Source organism: Trachypithecus francoisi, unplaced genomic scaffold (genome assembly GCF_009764315.1).
Source record: "Trachypithecus francoisi isolate TF-2019V2 unplaced genomic scaffold, Tfra_2.0 Lachesis_group20, whole genome shotgun sequence".
Classification (NCBI taxonomy): domain Eukaryota; kingdom Metazoa; phylum Chordata; class Mammalia; order Primates; family Cercopithecidae; genus Trachypithecus; species Trachypithecus francoisi.
In genome coordinates this window covers 68,015,837-68,038,525 of record NW_022681466.1, presented here as the reverse complement: position 1 = coordinate 68,038,525, position 22,689 = coordinate 68,015,837, and the positions used below count along the sequence as shown (strand labels likewise).

At 43.2% G+C, this 22,689-nt stretch overlaps 1 protein-coding gene across 6 annotated transcripts in view; it reads right to left on the bottom strand.

The window, feature by feature from the left end:
- The window catches only part of UBE2G1 (ubiquitin conjugating enzyme E2 G1), a 106,746-nt gene that overhangs the window by 74,547 nt on the left and 9,510 nt on the right, over positions 1-22,689 (bottom strand). For 2 of the 6 annotated variants that reach the window (XR_004430886.1, XR_004430885.1), the window contains exon 2: positions 62-179. The exons of the other annotated variants lie outside the window; for them this stretch is intronic. The gene's annotated coding sequence lies outside the window, so the exon portion shown is untranslated. The remainder of the gene's footprint in view (positions 1-61; positions 180-22,689) is intronic. 6 annotated transcript variants of the gene reach the window in all.

The following is a 22,689-nucleotide window of genomic DNA, read 5'->3' as shown; positions in this document are numbered from 1 at the left end:
ATGAATCATTTTAAAAGGTATATAAGAAAATATTCCTGAATCTGCAGTTTGAATGGCTTACCATTTAACAGGAAAATGTAATACAGAATCACACCAAGACCGAGTTATATCCTGATGAAGTTACTGAACTTCAAGGATAAAGAAAGAATTCTAGTAATACTCAGGCAGAAGTAGGTCACCTACAAAGGGAAAAAAACAGTCAGGCTGGCCCAGACTTTTCTAGAGTAACCCTAGATGCCAGAAGATAATGGAACAGTGTCTGCTGGGTATTAAGGGGAAGGGAAATGTAGCCCAAAAATTCTGTAACCAGCCAAAACATCATTTTGCTTGTGAAAGCCACTAACAGACATTTTTAAACATAAGAGCACTCAACCACTCCTGAAAAAAACTATTTGATAAACACAATAGATTTAAATATATTAAAGCTATAGCTTTATAATACCCACAGAACTACAAACTACCATGTTTATTCTAAGATGTACCTTTTTCACATTTGTCTATCTGAAATCAGCATGCATATTTCAATCAGTGGAATGTCATACTTTCTTTGACAGCATTTAACTGTATTAATGGTATACAAAATAACAAAGCACACAACCACCAATGGTATCTGAGACATAACGAAATACAGTATGTAAGAGAGAAGGGAAAGCAAATAAAGAAAACCATGTAGTTTAAAAGAAGAAAACCAGGCCAGAGGCTGTAGCTCACCCCTGTAATCCCAGCACTTTGGAAGGCCGAGGCGGGCGGATCACTTGAGGTCAGGAGTTCGAGACCAGCCTGACCAACATGATGAAATCCGGTCTCTACTAAAAATACAAAAAATGAGCTGGGCATGGTGGTGGGCGCCTGTAGTCTCAGCTAATCGGGAAGCTGAGGCAGGAGAATCACTTGAACCCAGGAGATGGAGGTTACAGTGAGCCTGAGATCACGCCACTACACTCCAGCCTGGGCAACAGAGCTAGACTCTGCCTCAAAAAAAAAGAAAAGAAAAGAAAGAAAACCAAAAGTAAACTATAGATGACAACAAAACAAATACACTATTATATAAGCAAAGCAAAATATGCAACATTAATGTAAATGATTAAAAGCATCTCAAATTGAGTCAAGACTAACCTTGATCCAACTACAAGGGTCTACAAGAGACAAACCTAAAATAGAGACTTTGATAAGTTAAAAGTAAAAGGTTAGATAAAAGTATACCTAGCAAGTATAAACACCCTTTTAAAACCAGTTGAATTCAAACTGAAAAATTAAAGGAGGCAGAAAAGGGTCATTTCTTATAATGATCAAGATTACAATCTATAAAGACATGTTATATAACTATATACACCAAAATCTTCATAATACATAGTTAGAACAAAACTTTTTTTTTTTTTTTTTTGAGACAGGGTCTTGCTCTGTCGCCCAGGCTGGAGTACAATGGTGTGAGACTCACTGCAACCTCCGCCTCCCGGGTTCAAGGGATTCTCCTGCCTCAGCCTCCAGAGTAGCTGGGATTACAGGCATGCACCACCACACCCAGCTAATTTCTGTATTTTTAGTAGAGGCGACGTTTCACCATTTTGGACGGCTGGGATTACATGTGAGCCACCGCGCCCACCCAGAACAAAACTTTTAAAGAAATATAAGAAAAACCTTTAGGCAGAAGTAAGAATATAAGAGGATTACCATTTCCTGAAAGATCAAATACATAAACGACAAAATGGCTGAACATATGAAAGAATGAGATCAAGTCTCTATGCAACAGTTATAAAAACTGATCATCTATTTAGGCCATTAACACCTCAAAAATTTCAAGAAAGCAGAAATAGCCTATACCACAATGAAGCAATGAAGCTACTCCCCTTAATGCAGTAGACTTGACAGTTATGTACTATCTCTCCTTAAATTACTTCAAGTAATTGAATGCAGTAATGTAAATCAAAATCAATAGCGATTACCTAGAAAATAATAATGATAAAAACTGCCCATATAAAAATCTCTGGTACGACTGGGCCCAGTGGCTCATGCCTGTAATCTCAGCACTTTGGGAGGCTGAGGAGGCAGACTGCTTGAGCTCAGGAGTTCAAGACCAGCCTGGGCAATATGGCAAAACCCTGTCTCTACAAACAATAAAAAAAAGTTAGGGGGGCATCCTGGCGCATGACTATAGTCCTAGCTACTTGAGAGGTTAAGGTGGGAAGATCCCTTGAGCCCAGGAGGTCAAGGCTGCAATCAGCTGTGTTCACGCCACTACACTCTAATCTGTGTAACAGCAGGAGACACTGTCTCAAAAAAAAAGGAAAGAAAGAAAAGGAAAAAGAAGGGTGGGCGCAGTGGCTCACGCCTGTAATCCCAGCACTTTGGGAGGTTGAGACAGGTGGATCACCTGATGTCAGGGGTTCGAAACCAGCCTGGTCAACATGGTGAAATCCTGACTCTACTAAAAATACAAAATTAGCCAGGCGTGGTGGCACATGCCTGTAATCCCAGCTACTCAGGAGGCCTGAGGCAGGAGAGTCGCTTGAACCCGGGAAGTGGAGGTTGCAGTGAGCCAAGATCACACCATTGTACTCCAGCCTGTGCAACAAGAGTGAAACTCCGTCTCAAGAAAAAAAAAAAGAAGGAAAGAAAGAGAAAAAACCTTTGGTACACTAATAAAGTTATACTCAGAGGAAGAGCCACAGCCTAAACACCTTCAACTGATCAAGAATTAAATGAGCATTCAACTCAAGGTTAGAAAAATAGACGTTTAAAAATCAGAAAAAGGGAATTCAAAGTTACTCAAGTAAGAGAACAGAAGCCAGCAGAATTAATTCTAAAACCTAGGAGCGGCCAGGCATGGTGGCTCACGCCTGTAATCCCAGCACTTGGGAGGCCAGGCGGGCGGATCACGAGGTCAGGAGATCAAGACCATCCTGGCTAACACGGTGAAACCCCATCTCTACTATAAATACAAAAAATTAGCCAGGCGTGCTGGCACGTGGCAGTAGTCCCAGCTACTCGGGAGGCTGAGGCAGGAGAATCGCTTGAACCTGGGAGGCGGAGGTTGCAGTGAGCTGAGATCGCGCCACTGAACTCCAGCCTGGGTGACAGAGTGAGACTCCATCTCAAAAAAAAAAAAAACCTAGGCACTATATTTTGATGGCAGGGGAAAAAAAAAACAGACAAACTATTAGCTGGACTAAAACAACAATTATATGAAATGAGGGACTGAAAAGGAAGTAAGATAATAGAGAAGAAATCAAAATAAGCATAAAATACGTTTCCAGTAAATCCTAAGCTGCTAAATTTTAAACATAGATACAATGGATGATTTTCTAGGAAAATATAAATTGTCAAAAGCATCTAATAGAATTAGAAAACACTTCAATAACTTCTGAACATTCGCATAAGTTACACAGTTAGCTCCTCACCCACTCCAAATACCAGTCTCAGACATTTTCATAGTAAGTAAAGGGTAATTTCCATTCTTTTATTAAACTATCCTATGAAACAGAAAATCTTCCCAATTCCTTTCCTGAGCCAACTGTGCATAGACAGCAGAGCATACTCAATAAAAATACTAAATTATGGCCGGGTGCGGTGGCTCATGCCTGTAATCCCAGCACTTTGGGAGGCCGAGGCGGGCGGATCATGAGGTCAGGAGATCAAGACCATCCTGGCTAAAACGGTGAAACCCCGTCTCTACTAAAAATACAAAAAACTAGCCGGGCGAGGTGGTGGGCGCCTGTAGTCCCAGCTACTAGGGAGGCTGAGGCAGGAGAATGGCATGAACCCGGGAGGCGGAGCTTGCAGTGAGCCGAGATCGTGCCACTGCACTCCAGCCTGGGCGACAGAGCGAGACTCTGTCTCAAAAAAAAAAAAAAAAAAAAAAAATCTAAATTATAATAGCAAACTCTGTATTGTATTTATCTCAGACACTGGTCTAACTAGGCAGTACGCGTGCTTCAACTCATTTACTCTCAAACCAATTCGATGGTCTGGAGAGTCAAAATATTTAACTCCTGGCCTCAGCCTCCCAAAGTGCTAGGATTACAGGTGTGAGTCACCGCACCCAGCTGAGAGCTTTTTTCATATGGAGTTTCACTCTTGTTGCCCAGGCTGGAGTGCAGTGGCATGCTCTCAGCTCACTGCAACCTCCAACTCCCGGGTTCAAGTTATTCTCCTGCCTCAGCCTCCCAAGTAGCTGGGATTACAGGCACCTAAAACCACGGCTGGCTAATTTTTTGTATTTAGTAGAGACGGGGTTTCAGCATGTTGGCCAGGCTGGTCTTGAACTCCTGACCTCAGACGATCCACCTGCCTTGGCCTCCCAAAGTGCTGGGATTGCAGGCATGAGCCATCACACCTGGCCCAAGCTCTTAACACATTCTTAACTCTTTTGGGCAGATCACCTGAGGTTGGGAGTTTGAGACCAGCCTGACCAACATGGAGAAACCACACCTCTATTAAAAATACAAAAGTAGGCAGGCGTGGTGGCGCATGCCTGTAATCCCAGCTACTTGGGAGGCTGAGGCAGCAGAATCACTTGAACCCGGGAGGTGGAGGTTGCGGTGAGCCGAGATCATGCCATTGCGCTCCAGCCTGGGCAACAAGAGCAAAACTGTGTCTCAAAAAAAGAAAAAGCCAAAGCCAAATTTTCTTAAAATAACAATACAATTTATTCCTTCTCTCATTTCCTTTTTCTTTTCTTTTCTTTCTTTTAATGGAGTCTCACTTCCCTCCGCCTGGGGTTGCACAGGCTGGAGTGCAGTGGTGCAGTCATATAGCTCACTGCAGCCTTGGGCTCAAGCTATCCTCTCACCTCAGCTTCCTGATTACCTGGGAACACAGGTGCATGTGGCTATTTTTTTTTTTTTTTTAAGTGTTTGTACAAACAGAGTCTCCCCTATGTTGCCCAGGCTGGTCTCAAATTCCTGGCTCAAGTGATCTCATACTTTGGCCTCCCAAAACGTTGGGGTAACAGGCATGAGCCACCATGCCCAACCTAATAAAACTTCTTTATATCCCCTCTTTCATTCTTCCATCCTCCATCTTGCCCTAAACTGATACTGAGGTTCTGATGTTCTTAGAGAACATATCTACTGAATTTTCAAAATAAGAATATACTTAAATCCAGTGAGAGTTTGAGTAGATTTTCCAAGTACCTCTTGTTTCCAACTCTCCTTCTAATGTTCCCACTTTATCTGCACTAACTTTACAACTGGTCCTAAAACTACAATTACCATATATATGAATACGTGATTTCTTTTTTTTTTTTTTTTTTTTTTTGAGACGGAGTCTCGCTCTGTCGCCCAGGCTGGAGTGCAGTGGCCGGATCTCAGCTCACTGCAAGCTCCGCCTCCCGGGTTTATGCCATTCTCTCGCCTCAGCCTCGGGTTTATGCCATTCTCTCGCCTCAGCCTCCCGAGTGATTTCTTTACTACTTCTGTTCTAACCAAAATGAAAACAAATCCCCTTTTCCATCAGACAATGTTACAACTTTACTAAAGGAACTTTTATTCACATGATACGGTTTGGCTGTGTTCCTGCCCAAAATCTCATCTTGAAATGTAATCCTAAATGTAATCCCCACATGTTGAGGGAGGGACCTCATGTGTGATTAGATCATGGGGACGTTCACCCATGCTAGTCTCGTGATAGTGAGTTCTCGCGAGATCTGATGATTTTATAAAGGGGCTTTTCGCCGCTTCCCATTGCACGTCTCTCTCCTGCCGCCATGTTGAGCACAGATGTTTGCTTCCCTTTCTGCCATGATTTTAAGGTTCCTGAGGCCTCCCCAGCCATGCAGAACTGTGAGTGAATTAAACCTCTTTCCTTTATAAATTATCCAGTCTCGGGCAATTCTTTATAGTAGCATGAGAACGAACTAATATCCTACATACTATTTATTTTTTTTTTTTTCTTAAATAGAGATGGGGTCTCACAATGTTCACCAGGCTGGTCTTGAACTCCTGGTCTCAAGTGACCCCCCCATTTCAGCCTTCCACACCCGGCCCCTTTATTCACATATTTAAAAAAAAAAAAAAAAAACCTTCAATACCGTAACATGAACATAACAAAATTACAATGTTTCTGATTAGAACTACCAAATCTTGTCTTTCCAGGGTGAGTTTCAAGTTGATATTCTGTGTGACTAGCACCTTTGGTGCCCAGTGTCTTTACAAAAAAAAAAAAGATGGCATAACTAGAAATTACTGACTGAGCCATCTGACTCAAATGAAAAGCCAGTATTTTCAGAGTATTAGTCACACACTGAAAGAAGCTGGTCATGTAAATCACATTGTAACTTTATAAATATTACAAACCTAACAATTTCAGTGAACACTTACTGAGTACTATGTTCTGTAATCATCCCTTTATAAGTATTAAACTTAATACTCACAAAAGTAATGAGATAAGTATGAAAATGTTCCCCATTTTACCCAGACGTATCTTCTAACCTGAATCTCTGCTGATGTATTTACTTCTCTACCTTCTCTCATGTTACTCTGGATCAACTGCCCTTGCTCCTAATAAGGCTTCCAAACTGACCAGTAATTAGATCTCATCTCATTCTCCCCACTCAGATGTCCTCAAAGACACTGCTCCAGAAATTCCTACCCTCTCCTGTGTCATCAGTTCTTCTCTCTACTAAATTCAATCCCATCAGCATCACGCATGCTACTAGCAGTTCTCCAACCTTTACACACACACACGCAGATGCACACACACACACAAATGAAGCCCACAAGCCCTCCAGTTACTGCACCATTTCTCAACACTCCTTTACAGTACAACTTGAAGAGTTGTCGGGGGGAGGGGGGAGGGATTGCATTGGGAGTTATACCTGATATAAATGATGAATTGATGGGTGCTGACGAGTTGATGGGTGCAGCACACCAACATGGCACAAGTATACATATGTAACAAACCTGCACGTTATGCACATGTACCCTAGAACTTAAAGTATAATTAAAAAAAAAAAAGAAAAAGGTAAAAAAAAAAAAAAAAGAGTTGTCTTCATTCCTTATCTCCACTTGCTCTCCTTCCATTCTCTCAGGCTCATACCAATCCATCCAGGGCAACTGCCTTTCTCAAAGTACCATTCACCTCTAGTGGTCACTCATCCGTCCTTATCTTACCCAAACTCTTTTTTGACACAGCTGATCTCTCTTCCCTTGAAGCTATCTTCACTTGGCTTACAGGCCACGGCATTCTGGTTTACCTCCTCTCACACCTCACTGATGCCACTCACACTCCTTCACTAGCTTCTGGTTATTTATCTGGCTTCTCAATGCCAGTGTGTCCCAAGACTTAGTCCTCAATCCTCTTCACCTATCTACCTTTACTCCCTTATTGAGCCCATCCAACTTCATGGTTTATATGCAATCCATATGCTAACAATTTCCCACTTTATATCTCTAAGCCAAACCTCCTCACTGAATTCCAGATCAAATACAGTAAGCTATGTGACTTCTCTACTTCCATGTCTAAGAGGCGAATCAAAAGTAGCAAATTCAAAACTGAGCCGCTGGTAATCTCTCCTCCTTGTCCTGCAGTCTTTCTTTTCTATTTCAGTTAATGTCAACTCCATCCTTTCATGTGTTGAGGCCAAAAACCCTGAAATCATCCTTGACACGCTCTCTCACACATTCTACCCTCCAAATATTGTGTTCTAAGCCAGGCGCAGAAGCTCATACCTGTAATCCCAGCATTTTAGGAGGCCAGGCTGGGCAACAAAGTGAGACCCCATTTCTACAAAAAATATTAAAAATTAGTCAGGCACAGTGGTGCATGCCTATAGTCCCAGCTACTGGGGAAGCTGAGGCTTGAGCCCAGGGGTTCGAAGCTGCAGTGAGCCATGATTGGGCCACTAAACTCCTGCTGGGCAACAAACCAAGATCCTGTCTCAAAGAAAAGGAAAAGAATTCTATTCCACCAGCAAATTCCAACAGCTCTATTTAGGAAATATACCCAAGAATCAAACCACTTTGTCCTCAGCTCCAGTACAGGTCCAAGCTAGTATCATGTCTCATCTGACTCTCCGTGCAGTCTATATTCTCAGCATAGCAAGCCAAGAATGATCTCATTAAAATGTAAATCAGGTCATATCACTCCAGTGCTGAAAAACCTCACGGCTACCTCACTCTGAGTAAAAGCCTAAATCCTTACCTGTAAAAAACCACACAGCCTCCCCTCCACACCCTTTGCTGCTACTCTGACACTGCCAGGCCTCTCTCCTGCCACAGCGCCCCTGTACCGTTCCCCACTTGGCCTGGAAAGCTCTTCAAGACCTCAGAGCTCCACCCTCAACTTTTCATTCCCTTTTCCCGCTTTCTTTTCTCTCCAGGGCAATTATTATTTTCTCTCCAGGGCACTACCTAATACACCACATTTTTAACCTAATTATCTAGTTTATCATCTGTCTTCCCACACTAACTGCAAAACTTTGTACCAGCAAAACTTTCATGTCCTGTTCTTTAATGTACTGCTATGTTTACAAAAGTAGGCACTCAAATATTTGTGAAATGTAGAATTAAATTTGAAGATTATGTGTGATCTGTCAGCACTTTAAATTGAAAGTGCCAATGTAAGGTAATTTTTACATGATCTTATGGCTTAAAGGCTCTAAAATTTTATATTAATAACAAGTCCAGGCCAGGCGCAGTGGCTCATGCCTGTAATCCCAGCACTTTGGGAGGCCGAGGTGGGTGGGTCACCTGAGGTGTAGTCCCAGCTACATGGGAGGCTGAGGCAGAAGAATTGCTTGAACCCAGGAGGCGGAGGTTGCAGTGAGTCAAGATCACGCCACTGGACTCCAGCCTGGATGAAGAGTGAGACTCCATCTCAAAAAAACATTTTTTATGTGCAAGTGCTCTTTTCATATATACGAAGGTTGGTTTGGGTGGCATTTCACTATACTCTTCTTCAAACCTTTTTTCAAAAGGAGTGGAAAAATTTACACAGGTACATTTCTCCTCAGTTGCAACAGATATAAACTCTGGAGACTAAAGCTCTAGGGGTGTTTCTGGAAAAAAGCAATGACTATTTGCCAAAAGACAAAAACAGGCAAATACAATGGTACTCCAACAGGTTTCTAAAACAGCACTAAGTCCTTCATTTATTGAAGGAGGAGCCAAGGTTATTCTCAATCGTAAAGCAAGTTCATAGGAAGAATAAATAGTATACTAAGAAAGAAAGCAATCAAGTTTAAGTACTTAGAGCTATTAACACTGAGTGTTACACAAAGTGTGTACCACAAAGAAACTACAATCAAGAAGCCCAGTTTGGCGCGGTGGCTCGCACCTGTAATCCCAGCACTTTGGGAGGCCGAGGCAGGTGCATCATGAGGTCAGGACACTGAGACCATCCTGACTAATATGGTGAAACCCCGTCTCTACTAAAACTATAAAAAATTAGCCGGGCATGGTGATGGGTGCCTGTAGTGCCAGCTACTCGGGAGGCTGAGGTAGGAAAATCGCTTGAATCCGGGAGGCGGAGGTTGCAGTGAGCCGAGATCATACCACTGCACTCCAGCCCGGCAACAAGAGTGAAACTCCGTATGAAAAAAGCTCTCAGTCAGGTGCGGTGACTCACACCTGTAATCCTAGCACTTTGGAAGGCTGAGGCCAGGAGTTTGAGACCAACCTGGGCAACATAGTGAGAAACCCCCATCTCTACAAAAAGCAAAAATAAAAATTAGCTGGGTGTAGTGGTACACCATGTGATGGTAGAGTCCTAGCTACCTGGGAGGCTGAGGCAGGAGGATCACTTGAGCCCAGGGGTTTGAGGCTGCAGTGGGCTATGACTGTGCCACCTCATTGCAGCCTGGGCTACGGAGTGAGTCTCTGTCTCTAAATATATAAAAAATAAAAGGGATGAGAGTTAAGGTATTAAAAAATAAGTATTTTACCTGCCTTCAGAAATTTCCCACAATTCAAAATTCAAAAATGTTTATGTGGCTAAGAAACAAAGAATCAAACTTCAAATTACAAACATAATTACTGAAATTTTTTTTTTTTTTTTTTTTTTTTTTTTTGAGACGGAGTCTCGCTCTGTCGCCCAGGCTGGAGTGCAGTGGCTGGATCTCAGCTCACTGCAAGCTCCGCCTCCCGGGTTTACGCCATTCTCCTGCCTCAGCCTCCCGAGTAGCTGGGACTACAGGCGCCCGCCTCGTCACCCGGCTAGTTTTTTGTATTCTTTAGTAGAGACGGGGTTTCACCGTATTAGCCAGGATGGTCTCGATCTCCTGACCTTGTGATCCGGCCGTCTCGGCCTCCCAAAGTGCTGGGATTACAGGCTTGAGCCACCGCGCCCGGCCAATTACTGAAAATTTTAAATGAGCTTTGCAAATACATTAATTCAGAATTAAAAGTCTGATATGATGTCACATTAAAGCAAGAAGCCCAGAAGGGACAGACAGAGTGACAGCACCAAATGGGTGGCCAGAAATACAAGGAAGTCCAAGCCCCTCATGAGCGACTTAGTGTTCATGACTTTTTTCCAACTTTTATTTTAGATTCAGGGAGTTATTACTTTTTTTGAGTGAAAAGGGTGTCAAAAAGTCTTCTCTGCAATTTTTAGCCAAAGGTAATATAATAAAGAATCAAATAATATTTCCTACACAAGCCTGGAGCAGATTCTAATGGCCTGAAAAGTACAAATGGTGCTCAATTTGAATTTTAAACAATATTGTTCCACTTTCATTCTATAAAGAAAATGAAAATATAATTTACTCTGAAAGGCACTTTTAAAAATTCAATTCCTGGCTTATTTCCAATAACTTACAAATATTCCCCATATATCACTTTCATTGATCCCTTTAAAACTTTAAAAATCCCACATACAGTAAATAAACCTTCAGTAACACTATAAAAACAATTACTATTACTTCTAGCAACTACTTATCAAGGCTAGTAAACAGCTGCTGAATTGACCATTGAACTTTCTTTAGTCATAGTAACAAGAGATATCTGGTACTCCACTGCCTTTACTCAAAAAATGTTTACAGACTTAAGACTTGTTTACTCTTCTGATAGTCACCTACTACACAATTCTCATCTTACATGAGAAGGTCTCTTGTTGATCTTCAGAGCATGAAATCAGAGACAGCTTTAGTATGTAGATCCACAAGTAAAAATAGAACAGATTCCAGGGACTCAAAATGAGAAGGCAGAGGAAGAACAACTCTTATTTGAGAAAACAACCTAAAGTTCTATTCAAAATCATAAAATGGATGATTATATTTCATATAATTTGGATACCAAGCGTTGAATAATTCAAGATTGCACTTTTAGAATTCATTTTACCTTGTGATTACTAATAGGATTCTAGCATCTGCTACTGATATTTCAACAATATACGATTCAGAATTGCTAAACAATTTCCTCTTTATAAAAATGACTAACCTTAAAATACAATCTGATTTTCAACCAGTAATCTGAAGACCGATTTTAACACTCATACTTTCCGCCTTCTGAAAGCCTTTTACACTAATTAAACATTAAATGTTAGTACTAATCAACAATAACCATGAATACCTCAGAGTAAAAGCCTAAATCCTTACCTGTAAAAACCACAGCCTCCCCTCCCCTTCACTGCTCCTTATCCAGACTTATACCGAAATAATCCTAAATATGTATTGGACAGCTAATACACTTCGCTCATATGGTCCTTCACAGTAGATGAGTTTCTGCAGTCTCATCCATACAGCTTACATTTTCTTTCTTTTTCTTTTTCTTTTTTTTTTTTTTTTGAGACAGTCTCGTGCTGTTGCCCAGGCTGGAATACAGTGGCGCAATCTCGGCTCAGCACAACGTCCGCCTCCTGGATTCAAGTGATTCTTTCTGCCTCAGCCTCCCGAATGGCTGGGACTACAGGTATGCACCACCACACCCAGCTAATTTTTGTATTTTTGTATTTTTTTTTTTTGAGACGGAGTTTCGCTGTGTCGCCCAGGCTGGAGTGCAGTGGCGCGATCTCGGCTCACTGCAAGCTCCGCCTCCCGGGTTCCCGCCATTCTCCCGCCTCAGCCTCCGAGTAGCTGGGACTACAGGCGCCCGCCACCTCGCCCGGCTAGTTTTTTGTATTTTTAGTAGAGACGGGGTTTCACCGTGTTAGCCAGGATGGTCTCCATCTCCTGACCTCGTGATCCACCCGCCTCGGCCTCCCAAAGTGCTGGGATTACAGGCTTGAGCCACCGCGCCCGGCTAATTTTTGTATTTTTAGTAGAGACGGGGTTTCACTATGTTGGCCAGGCTGGTCTCGAACTCCTGACCTGGTGATCCGCCTGCCTTGGCCTCCCGAAGTGCTGGGATGACAGGCGTGAGCCACTGCGCCCGGCTCCAGCTTACATTTTCAATAGAAGTCAGTGAGAATGGTGTGACCCTATATATGTTTTTCTTTAAGGATGGTTTAGAAATGGAAAAACGTTAACAAATTTGGCAATTACTTTGGATCACCTGCCATCATAACTGGCTGCTGCTTGTCATTCACACAACACCAGGACTTAAGACAAATGGAACTGATGTCATCTTGAACTCTTCATTTATTTTGACTGCAATTTCTTTGGAATGGAGGCATTGTTTTTAAGAAAAACATGTCATGTAGTTGTCTAAAAATAAAACATTTAACTGGCCCAGCGCGGTGGCTCACACCCCAGCACTTTGGGAGGCCAAGGCGGGCAGACCGTAAGGTCAGGAGATTGAGATCATCCTGGCTAACACAGTGAAACCCCATCTCTACTAAAAATACAAAAAATCAGCCGGGCGTGGTGGTGGGCACCTGTAGTCCCAGCTACTCGGGAGGCTGAGGCAGGAGAATGGCGTGAACCCAGGAGGTGGAGCTTACGGTGAGCCGAGGTCATGCCACTGCACTCTAGCCTGGGCAACAGAGCGAGGCTCCATCTCAAAAAAAAAAAAACAAAAAATGTTTAACCTCAAATTAAATAAATAAATAAAAGGACACTGTAATATAACATCTTCACCATACCCAAAATGAGTTTCAAAGGCCTGTTACTTATAGCATACCTCCAAAGTGGGAGAGGGGGCCCTCACCATCTTGCTCAGGCTGGTCTCACAACTCCTGGAATCAAGCAATCCTCCTGCCTCGGCCTCCCAAAATGCTGGGATTACAGAAGTTAAATCACTGCACCCAGCCCTTAAAACTTTTTCGGAATATTCTTTCTTACATACAAATGAGCAAATTTCTATCTCACATATTATGGCTAATGTAATTAACTTAGAACATTGTCGGCCAGGCACGGTGACTCACGCCTGTAATCTCAGCACTTTGGGAGGCCGATGAGGATGGATCACCTGAGGTCAGGAGTTCAGGACCAGCATGGGCAACATGGTGAAACCTTGTCTCTAACAAAAATACAAAAATTAGCCAGTCATGGCGGTGCGCCTGTAATCCCAGCTATTCGGGAGACTAAGGTAGGAGAATTGCTTGAACCTGGGAGGTGGAGGCTGCAGTAAAGCTGACAAGTGTGTCACTGCACTCCAGCCTGGGCAACAGAGCAAGACCCTGTCTCAAAACAAACAAACAAAAGAACAGTGTCAGGGCAGTTAAAACAAGTATCACCTTGAACATTTCAAAATAAATAATAAAGAATTCAGAGAATGTCTGGCTCTGAACAGTGTCATTCTCCAAATTAAACTAATTGTAAAAATGTGCACCCAGCAACTTGGACGTAATTATTTAGATTGTAAGGTATCTATTTAAATCACTCTTAGATAATACAGCTACATCATTTTCCTGATAATGATGTCTTTGCCATTCCTACAGAGAAAATGTTTGAATCTAGCTCATTTAAAAATAGTATGAGGCTGGGCGTGGTGGCTCACGTCTGTAATCCCAGCACTTTGGGAGGCTGGATCACCTGAGGTCAGCAGTTCGAGACCAGCATAGCCAACATGGCAAAACCCCGTCTCTATTAAAAACACAAAAAGTAGCCGGGTGTGGTGGCGTGCACTTGTAATCCCAGCTACTCAGGAGGCTGAAACAGGAGAACCGCCTCTGCCCAGGAGGCAGAGGTTGCAGTGAGCCTGGCCGACAGAGGGAGACTATCTCATGGGGAGTGGGGGGTGGGGGAAAGAGTTAAAAATAAGAGAAACTGAATGCAAGGTATATAAGAACTCTTTGTACTGTTCTCACAATTCTTCTGTATATCTGAAACTCTTCTTAAAAAGTTTATTTAAAAACAAAAAGCCTACCACAGTCATATTGCTTCCCCAACAGCCATAGCATATGACGTAGATGCCGAAGAGGGTAGCAGGCAACACAATACCCTCATCTGTGCCACTGCTGCACCTGCAAGAGTTAAATATAAACCAAACTGGATAACAACAATTTTGTTGTTTCCATTAGGCAAATGCTAAGGGCAGAAGAAGAGCAAAGATGGCATCCTAGGGCAGAGATGCAGAAATAACCAGAGAAGACAGCGAAAATACAGTCTTTTCCTGGGGGAACGATCACACCATAAATGTTCACAGCAGTCTGAAAATAAGAAATTATTCCGAGCTTTGTCAGTGACAAGTAAAAAAAAGAAAAAAGAATGAACAGAAAAAAGAAATTATCACAGCCTAAAGTACTAATGAGGATAATATAAACCTTACGCACTGCTAAATACAAAAAAAAAATAGGGAAATACAATCCTCTCTTTACCTAGGGTGAAAGAATATAAAGGAAGACCTCAGAATAACACTCCTCTCTATATATAAACCTTAAATAAGCAATTTAGTTTTAGAATCCTAAAGCACAAAAGATAACAAACAGACTCAAAATACCAGATGCGGCCATTACCAAGTTATTAGTTCCCCCTTCTAAAAGTTACAAAGACTTCAGAATTTAACAGACAGTGTGCAGTGGTATAAAATGCAGTGGTCTTGGCTGGGTGAAGTGGCTCACACCTGTAATCCCAGCACTTTGAAAGGGCGAGGCAGGTGAGGTGAGGAGTTAAAGACCAGCCTGGCCAACATGGCAAAAACTCCGTCTTTTAAATATATTTGACTCACCCTCAAAAACAGTGACAAGGCCGGGCACGGTGGCTCAAGCCTGTAATCCCAGCACTTTGGGAGGCCGAGACGGGCAGATCACGAGGTCAGGAGATAGAGACCATCCTGGCTAACACGGTGAAACCCCGTCTCTACTAAAAATACAAAAACTAGCCGGGCGAGGTGGCGGGCGCCTGTAGTCACAGCTACTAGGGAGGCTGAGGCAGAAGAATGGCGTAAACCCAGGAGGCGGAGCTTGCAGTGAGCTGAGATCCGGCCACTGCACTCCAGTCCGGGCGACAGAGCGAGACTCCGCCTCAAAAAAAAAAAAAGTGACAAAATCAAAGGATCGTATGACCCCACAGGCTTCCCAGGGCCTAAGTAGAAAAGGGATGATCATATCAACATTAATTTTTATATTCATTCTCTGTGTAGATCTAACTTAAATATTGTTTTTCTAAGACAGGGTCTTGCTCTGTCAACCAGGCTGGAGGGCAGTGATACGCTCACGGCAGCCTCCAACTCCTGGGCTCAAGCCATCCTCCTGCCTGAGAATCCCCAAGTGCTGGTATTACAGGCATGAGCCACTGCACCCAGCCTAAACTTTGTTAAAGGACAAGTTCAGAGATTAATGAAGTCTAGCTGTCTTGGTTCTGCTATTGCAAATAAGTGAAACTTAGTTTTCTCTTTTGGAAAATATGGACAGTCAGCTGAGTAGGATATTTAAGACCACTACAGCAGAGGACCAGACAGGAACTTCAGAGACATGGGAGGAAAAGCCAAAAAGAAAACAATGTTAATTTTTGTAGTAATTTTAAAAATTACACAGAAAAGCTACAATCGTAATAGAGTTGTTCATTAAAGAAAATACTTTGGGGGCGGGCGTGGTGGCTGTATTATAGATAATACAGCTATATCATTTTCCTGATAATGATGTTTTTGCCATTCCTACCAAGAAAATGTTTGAATCCCGCTCATTTAAAAATAGTATGAGGCCGGGTGCAGTGGCTCACGCCTGTAATCCCAGCACTTTGGGAGGCCGAGGTGGGCAGACTGCCTGAGCTCGGGAGTTCGAGACCAGCCTGGGAAACACGGTGAAACCCCATCTCTACTAAAATACAAAAATTAGCTAGGCATGGTGGCGCACGCCTGTAGTCCCAGCTACCCAGGAGGTTGAGGCAGAACTGCTTGAACCTGGGAGGCGGAGGTTGTGGGGAGCCAAGATCGTGCCACTGCACTCCAGCCTGGGTGACAGAGTGAGACTCCATCTCAAAAAAAAAAAAAAAAAAAAAAAAACTTTGACAGAAAAATAAGGACCTTGATGAGACACTGAAGGTGTTTCAACAAGTGTCACTTGCTTAAATTAAGGAAATGGAAAAGAAAAAAAAATGTAAGAAGGGGAAGAATGCCTATAGAAGAAGTATCTATATTGTATTATCAACTAATATAAACTAGTGTCAATCAACAAAACTCCATCTCAATATATATATATTAAATTTTATACCCCAGCGTCTTTTGTTATTTTTTTTAGATGGAGTCTCATTCTGTCACCAGGCTGGAGTGCAGTGGTGATCTTGGCTCACTGCAACCTCCGACTCCCAGGTTCAAGCGATTCTCCTGCCTCAGCCTCCTGAGTAGCTGGGATTACAGGCATGTGCCACCACACCTGCCCAGCTAATTTTTGTATTTTTAGTACAGATGGGGTTTCACCATGTTGGCCAGGATGGTCTCGATCTCCTGACCTCGTTATCCGTCCACTTCGGCCTCCCAAAGTGCTGGGATTACAGGCGTGAGCCACCATGCCCGGCTCGATTTTTTTTTTTTTTTGAGACGGAGTCTCACTCTGTCGCCCAGGCTGGAGTGCAGCGGCACAATCTTGGCTCACTGCAGCCTTCACCTGCTGGGTTCAAGAAATTCTCCTGCCTCAGCCTCCAAGTAGCTGGGACTACAGGTGCGTGCCAGCATATCCAGCTAATTTTTTGTATTTTTAGCAGAGACAGGGTTTCACCATGCTGGCCAGGCTGGTCTCGGAACTCCTGACCTCGTGATCCGCCCACCTCGGCCTCTCAAAGTGCTGGGATTACAGGCGTGAGCCACCGCACCCAGCCTTTTCTGTGTGTGTGTGAGACAGAGTCTCACTCAGTCACCCAGACTGGAGTGTGTGGCGCGATCTCAGCTCACTGCAACCTCTGCCTCCTGGGTTCAAGAGATTCTCCTGCCTGGCCTCCCAAAGTGCTGGGATTACAGGTGTGAGTCACCGCACCTGGCCTACCCCAGCATTTTTAAGGTCTTCCACAAACGTCAACCTTTTCCAGATACTTTTCCCACTAGTTCAGTTTATCATATACTCCAACTATACAACTTCTTTCAGCATAAACTTTGTCTTGCTTGTTCTTTTCCATCAGCCTTAAATATTTTCCTCTTTCTGCGTGTCAAATTTGACAGATCTTTTAAAGGTCAAGCAGAAGTGTCATGAACTCCTCCTCCAAGCCCTCCAGGAACCAGACTGGTAGAAGCCAGCTTCTCTTGACTTTTTCTATAATGACAACCCTAAAGCAGCTGTATTATGGAACTTTTATTTTTCTACAGAATACGAGTTCCTGAAACGCCCAAACAGCATCCCGACAGCACACAAAACAGGCATCAAACTTGCTGATTTAAGAGACGGCATTAGATCTGCATAAATGAGCTTCACTCCACAGATCAAAGAACCCTCTGAAATTACATACCAAATTATGTATGTGTGCTTTTCTCAGGAGGCCTTTTAACTCTTACCAGATTCTCAAAGGAAACTAAGAACTCCCAAAATATTAAAAAAAAAAAAAAAAAACCACTCTGGGAAGGAAAGGGCTTAAGTTTTATCAGCAAATAAAACTTTCTGCTAGCCAGCTCCATCAGCATTTAAGAGGGTTAGACTGGAGAAATTACCAATTTCTTTATTTACTTCAAATATTTGGCTGGGGCAAAGATTTGACACAATGGTTCATGTGCCTAATCCCAGGACTTTGAGAGGCCAAGGTGGGAGGATTGCTTGAACCCAGTACTTCAAGACCAGCCTGGGCAACATGGCAAAACCCCATCTCTACCAAAAAAAAATTTTTTTTAATTTGCTGAGCATGGTGGTGCGTGCCTGTGGTCCCAGCTATTCAGGCAGATAAGGTGGGAGGATCACTTGGTTCTGGGAGATTGAGGCTGCAGTGGGCCATCATCACATCCTTGCACTCCAGCCTGGGTGACAGAGCAAGACTTTATCAGAAGGAAAAATTAGCCAGGTGCGGCGGGGCAGGCGTATAGTCCCAGCTATAGGGAGGGAGGTAGGGGGTTGCTTGAGCCCAGGAAGTGGAGGCTGCAGTGGGCCTTGATAGTGCCACTGCGCTCTAGTCTGGACAACACAGCAAGACCCTGTCTCAAAACAAAACAAAGATTTGCTGTGATTTGCCTCACAAGCAGCTGGGACTACAGGCATGTGCAACCACAACCGGCTAATTTTTGTATTTTTAGTAGAAACGGGGTTTTACCATGCTGGCCATGGCTTGTCTCAAACGCCTGACCTCAGGTGATCCACCTGCTTCGGTCTCCCAAAGTGCTGGGATTACAGGCATGAATCACTATGCCAGGCCTGCCAGACTATTTTCTTAGAGATTCATTTACTGGCTGGGAGCAATCGGCTCAAGCCTATAATCCTAGCACTTTGGGAGGCCAAGGTGGGTGTTATCACCTGAGGTCATAAGTTTGAGACTAGCCATGGCCAGCATGGTGAAACTCCATCTCTACTAAAAATAGAAAAATTAGCCGGTTGTGGTGGCGCACGCCTGTAGTCCCAGGTACTTCTGAAGCTGAGGCGGGAGAATCACTTGAACCTAGGAGGGGGAGGTTGCAGTGGGCCGAGATCGCGCCACTGTGCTCCAGCCTGGGCAACAAGAGTTTAAAAAAAAAAAAAAAAAAATTAATTTACTACTGGCTGCTCTGCCTATGGAGTAGTCATTCTTTTTTTTTTTTTCTGAGACGGAATTTCTTGTTCCCCAGGCTGGCATGGTGTCGGCTCACTGCAACCTCCCTCTCGCGGGTGCAAGTGATTCTCCTGCCTCAGCCTCCTGAGTAGCTGGAATTACAGGCATGCACCACCATGCCCGGCTAATTTTGTATTTTTAGTAGAGAGGGGGTTTCTCCAAGTTGGTCAGGCTGGTCAGGCAAGAGCCACCACACCCAGCAGAGTAGCCATTCTTTATTCCTTTACTTTCTTAATAAACTTGTTTCACTTAAAAAAATAAAATAAGGCCGGGCGCGGTGGCTCAAGCCTGTAATCCCAGCACTTTGGGAGGCCGAGGCGGGCGGATCACAAGGTCAGGAGATCGAGACCATCCTGGCTAACACGGTGAAACCCCGTCTCTACTAAAAAATACAAAAAACTAGCCGGGCGAGGTGGCGGGCGCCTGTAGTCCCAGCTACTCGGGAGGCTGAGGCAGGAGAATGGCGTGAACCCGGGAGGCGGAGCTTGCAGTGAGCTGAGATCCGGCCACTGCACTCCAGCTTGGGCGACAGAGCGAGACTCCGTCTCAAAAAAATAAATAAATAAATAAATAAATAAATAAAATAAAATAAAATAAAAAAGGCCGGGCATGGTGGCTCATGCCTGTAAACCCAGCACTTTGGGAGGCTGAGGTGGGCGGATCACCTGAGGTCGGGAGTTCAAGACCAGCCTGACCAACATGGAGAAACCCCGTCTCTACTAAAAATACAAAATTAGGCAGGCGTGGTGGCACACATCTGTAACCCCAGCTACTTGGGAGGCTGAGGGAGGAGAATCGCTTGAACCCAGGAGGCGGAGGTTGCAATGAGCCGAGATCATGCCACTGCACTCCAGCATGGACAAAAAGAGTGAAATTCCATCTCGAGAGAAAAAAAAGGATACAACCTAACGCTATTAAGAGAACTGAAATGTTGATTCTGCTGTATACAAACATAGTATTTTTCCAATGAAGCCTTACCTCATCTCCCTGTACTCCCCCCATAATTAAACACTTCTTCTTCAATGCCACTTTCTGTTCCTTGTACATATACATATATGTACTGCATTAAAACTTTGCGGCCAGGCGCAGTAGCTCACGCCTGTAATCTCAGCACTTTGGAAGGCCGAGGTGGGCAGATGGCCTGAGGTCAGGCGTTCAAGACCAGCCTGAACAACATGTTTAAACCCCTTCTCTACTAAAAAATACAAAAAATTAGCTGTGCATCGTGGCACACGCCTGTAATCCCAGCTACTCGGGAGGCTGAGGCGGGAGAATCGCTTGAACCCAGGAGGTGAAGGTTGCAGTGAGCCGAGATGGCGCCACTGCACTTCAGCCTGGGCAACAAGAGTGAAACTCTGTCTCAAAAAACAGTTAAATAAATAAATAAATAAAAATAAAAATCTTTTTTTACATAGTGCTACTCAATGTAGCACCTCAAGGTTGGGATATCACATGAATTACCTTTGTGTTCCCATAGCATCTCAATACAATGGCATATAAGGGCTCAATAAATAAACTTTTATGCTGATGCTTTATTCCATTTTCCAAGCAACCACACAAGTTTAAATGAAGACTGCTATTTAAAATTAAGATGGTAGCTGTGCGTGGCAGCTCACGCCTGTAATCCCAGCACTTTGGGAGGCCAAGCCAAGAGGATCGCTTGAGCCCAGGAGTTCAAGAGCAGCCTGAGCAACACAGCAAGACTTTGATCTCAAAAATAAATTAAGTAATAAATAATAAAAAAATTAAGATAGAATTTCTGTCTTAAACTACAGGTTTCTCTACTTCAACTTCCTGTTCCTTGAACATGTTAATAGAGCAACCATGTAGTTGTGTTTGTAACTACAAATATTAAGTTCTTTGTTTGCAAAAGGATGGATAATAATACATGGTTACAGGTGACTTTTTAAAAAACTTTTTATTCTGAAATACAGTCCCATAGGACAAGGGGGAAATGTACAGAAAGGTTTCCTGTAACCTTTACCCTGTTTCTCCCAAATGTTAACATCCTGTATAAGTCTCTAGCACAATATCAAACCCAAGAAATTGACAGTGGTACAATCCATATACTTTATAGTCCCCCCACCAGTCTGAAAATATTAAATGGAAAATAACAGAAATAAACAATTCCTAAGTTTTAAATTTTGTGTTGTTCTGAGTAGCATGATGACATCTCACACTATCCCTCCTGGCTATGACTTAGCAGTGCTTGGGTTCAAGTAACCCTTGTTTTACTTAATAATGGCCCCAAAGTGCAAGAGTAGTGATGCTGGCATATTGTTATCATTGCTCTGTTTTATTATCGTTGTTGTTAATCTTACCATGACTAACATAAATTAAACCCGATCACAGGTATGTGATCATAGGATACCTGTCATAGGAAAAAGCACAAGGTTCAGGACTATCTGTAGTTTCAGGCATCCACTGGAGGTCTTGGGAAGTATCTCATGCAGGTAAGGGAGGATTATTGTATTCAGATGTCATCACTCGTGTGTGTGTGTGTGTGTGTGTGTGTGTGTGTGTAGCTCTCTGCAATTTTATCACATTTACAGATGTGTGTAATCACTATCAAGATACAAAACTCTTCATCACTACAAAGATCCCTCATGTTGCTGTATACCACATATCTCTCATGTACCTAAATCCCTGAACACCATTGTCCATCACTATAATTTTGTCATTTCAAGAATTTTATACAAAGGTGCCAAGACCACCTAATAGAGAAGGACAACCTAGTCTCTTAACAAATGGTGGTGGGAAAAGTTGTGGATATCCACAAGCAAAATAGTGAAGTTGAACGTTTATCTTGCACTTTACATAAAAATGAACTTGGCCAGGTGCAGTGGCTCACACCTGTAATCCCAGAACTTTGGGAGGCCAAGGTGGGCAGATCACAAGGTCAGGAGTTCGAGGCCATCCTGGCCAACGTGGTGAAAGTCCGTCTCTACTAAAAATACAAAAATTATTTTTTTATTGTTGTATTTACAAAAAAAAATGTAGCTTGTAGTCCCAGCTCCTCAGGAGGCTGAGGCAGAACGATTGAACCTGGGAGGCGGAGGCTGCAGTGAGCCAAGATCTCGCCACTGCACTCCAGCCTGGGCAACAGAGCGAGACTCTGCCTCAAAAAAAAAAAAAAGACCTAAATATAAAACCTAAAACTGTAACTCCCAGAAGAAAACATAAGAGAAGAGCTTCATAACACTGCACTCAGCAATGATTTCTTGGATAACACCAAAAGCACAGGCAACAATAGCAAATAGACAAACTAGACTACACCAAACTTAAAATTGTCGTGCATCACGGGATACGATCGACAGAGTGAAAAGGCAACCTACCAAATGGGAGTAAATAATTGCAGATCATGTATCTATTGGGGTTAATACCCAAAAAGAACCCCTACCACTCTGCAACGAAAAAGCCAAATAACCTGACTGTTTCAATAGCAAGACTTTAAATAGACCTTTCTCCAAAAATGACAAACAAATGGCCAAAAGCACGTAAAAAGACGCACAACTTTGTAGCCATCAGAGGAATGCAAATCAAAACCACAATGAGGGCCAGGTGTGGTGGCTCACACCTGTAACCCCAGCACTCTGGGACTCAGAGGCAGGCAGATGGCTTCAACTCTGGAGTTCGAAACCAGCCTGGGTAACATGGTTGAAATTCCATCTCTACAAAACAAAATACAAAAATTAGCCTGGTGTGGTGGCATGTGC